The sequence below is a fragment of the Aegilops tauschii genome, chromosome 7 (assembly GCF_002575655.3).
Source record: "Aegilops tauschii subsp. strangulata cultivar AL8/78 chromosome 7, Aet v6.0, whole genome shotgun sequence".
NCBI classification, from domain to species: Eukaryota; Viridiplantae; Streptophyta; class Magnoliopsida; order Poales; family Poaceae; genus Aegilops; species Aegilops tauschii.
In genome coordinates this window covers 69566187-69569423 of record NC_053041.3, presented here as the reverse complement: position 1 = coordinate 69569423, position 3237 = coordinate 69566187, and positions in this window count along the sequence as shown.

The window sequence follows — 3237 nt, the reverse complement described above, 5'->3', positions numbered from 1 at the left end:
GCAGAAGTCACCAACATAGGCGCCTTAGGAGAAGGAGGCCCCGAGGCCACCTGCCCCGAGCCCCCCTCCAAGGGCACCGACGCCATGAGCATAGAGGAGCGAGCGACGGGAGGGGATGCATCCGTGGCCACCTGCCTCAGATCCCCTCCCAACGCAGAGAGGGTCACGGGAGCCACCTGCCCCGCGTCCCCTACCTCAGCCGGAAAAGAGCCATCGGAGGCCGCCTGCCCCGGGGTCCCTCCCGACAACCCATCCACGACCACTGGCGTCTCGTCCTGAGAATGGACACCATGCTGAGCAGGAGAGAGAGTGGCCACCTGCCGACTCACCTCTACCCCTCCGCTGCCCGAGATCGACGACACCTCAGTAACCACAGGCAAAGAACAGACCGTATCCTCAAACCCCAAAGCAGGCAACGCCAGTTCAAAAGCCTCATCAGACTCGACCCGATCACTCCAGAGCCTCGGGGTGCAGAAGCGGGCTCAAAAGACCCAAATCTCAGTGATGTCACGGGCAGCGAGGAGGATGGCTCCGCTCCCTTCTCGGTCATCGCAGTATCGTGCCCCGATCCCTTGGACATCTGTCGTCCAGACTCCTCGACCGGAGGCTCCCTCGCTCCTGCGCTGCCGTCACCCTCGTGCATATCCACATCGGACCCGTGAGTCGCCGCCACCAAAAGGCTCTCATCCTCAAACTCAATAACCAAATCATAGATCCTGCCTTGGTAAGCCCACTTAACCACCTCCGGCACATACTCAACGTTCAGAATACTAACCAAAACCCGAGCAATCCCATGAGCTCTGGTGAACGCCATATCCACTCGCTCAGGCTTCCCAATCAAAATACCCAAGCTGGCCACAACGCGAGCATCCTGCAAAGGCTTGGATGGGGCCCCGGAAAAACGCAACCACGCCTGAGTTAGCGGCGCACCCTGAGGCTCCACCAGCTTCCATTCGTGGAACTCAAGGATGCCATCAGTTCCCGGAACATTACACATCCCAAAACTCAGCAACCTCTGCAGGTCCTCAACCGAGGGAAACTCAACTCTGAACATCTTATCATCGAGACTGACGAGGTCCCACTGGAAGTCCCCAGGGACAAGCTCCCGAAGCCTCTGCACGATCTGCGTCTCAGAGACCTCCCCTCTGGCGACCTTAACAATCCCCGTAGTCATGTTCGGTGACTCATCAGTAACCTCTCGCTCATACGGAGACTCAAAAAACGTGAGCTCAGCACAGTAAACACCATACATCATAAGTGACGGAGCCTGCTCTCGCAGAATCGGGCAGTCCCCGGAATCATGTGCCGGTTTGCCGCAGGTGTCACATAGCCGAGCCACACACTCCGCAATGAAGTGGCCCTTATCGCCACAACGATAGCACAACATCTTTTCCTTCTTACGCGCCCATTTGGACGCCCTATCTGACTCAGCCCTTTCCGTCGTTTCCGCAGACACATCAGTCATAACCTCATTCTCAGGGACCTGGACAGTAGCAAGAGCCGTTACCACCTCCATAGCCTGCCCGGTCAGAACTGGTTCCTTGGCAGCCCCGCTAACTGCTCCGTGCTCAACAAAAACAGGAGGGGGTGGTTGACGAGGACGGTACCGGCCCCCTCGGCCTCCCTGACCCCCCCGATGGCCACGGTAACCACCACGCTGCCGATTATCCGGACCCGACTGCCCCTCGACAAAACCACCGGACGGACCCAAGAACGGCCTCTCAGCTATACCATCGCTTTGCCAAGCGTAACCTCGACCTCCACCCGTTGACGATGAACCGCGGTGTTGTCCAGTCCCATAGACATCGTAGCCGTCATCCCCCCATTGACCCCGGGGCACAGCCATAGAGCCACCTCCGTTCTGCGTCGGCGGAGATGGGCGAGCAACGACATGTGGAGGAGGGGCCGGCCTGGGCATCGGAACCGACGACGCCGGCGCCTTCGGGAGAGGAGCCCCCCGGCCTGCAGCAGGCGTCATAGCCCCATTGGCGGCCATGGGACGGGGACCGGACGCCGGCCCGCCTCGCCCGCCCGCCGACAAGACGGGAGCCGGCGACTTCCCGGCGGGCGGCACACCAACGGCCCCAGCCCCGCGACCCGCCAGAACCTTAGGGGGCGCCGCTCCGCCCCGTCCAGCACCAGGCGCCGGTGCCGGCGACACACCTCGGCCACCTCCATGGCCCGGCGGCGGCGGCGCAACGACCCGTGCTGACCCGCTCGGTGCCGGCGGCCTCTTGCCCGGGGGAGGCGCACCGGTAGGGGCAGGCGGCCGCTTGCCCGGAGGCGGCGCACCGCCAGGAGCGGCCATCGCGCCGAGAGGGAGGATGCGGCGAGCTCGGCCCGGCCCCACCAAACGGCGATGCGGCGCCCTTCGCAACAAAACCCTAGGCCTGCGCAGCGATGGGGAGGGAGAGGACGGACGTAGCGTGCATGTGCCTCCCTCGATCGTAGTAGTAGGACACGGCTCTGGCTGGGCCTCATACCCACCGGAGCTCGACCCACTCAAAGCACACGGCCCAGTAACTTGCGGCTCGCCTTGGCCCAGCAAAAAATTCAAACGCATCTTACGAGCGTCTCTGATCTGGATCGCCGTGACCGGCTGCGACGCAGCAGCGGTCACCTCCGGCGCCGATCGAGCGCTCGGCCAGCGCGCAGCCACCCGTCCCAGCTGCTGCTTAGAAGCCCCCACACAATGCTTCTTTTTCTTCCGCGATACTCTCGCCCAACCTTCCGAAAAATAATCTGACAAAGTAAGGGGCGGCAAAAATACCTTGGGAATAGGTCCTTTCCACGGCTTGATCTTTGTCGACAGGGGCTTACCGTGTCCCTCCGGTTTGCCCTTGGGAACCTTCTTCACCTGTAAATCCTTAGACGGAGCCCGTATCATGCCCGAAAGGATCGCGATGGGCTCAGTCTCGTCGGACAAAATGCATCCGCCCTCACCGTCTTCGTCTGCATCAGTATCATCCGCCAGCACCCAAAATCGTCCTCCGATGATTGGCTTAGGTGCTGCACTGTCGGAGTCCGACGCGAGATCGACTAATTCAATCGATTCCTCCACCAGCGAACTCACCTGCACACACTCGCGAACAACAATTTGAAAATCATCAATAGCAAAACACGCACCTGCTTGGATCTGTTCATCCACATCCAGAAAGCGTCCCGCGAGAATGTCATGATCTCGATCTCGAATTGTCGTCCATCTAGATGCCGCATGATAGTAGAGGAACCCGTCTC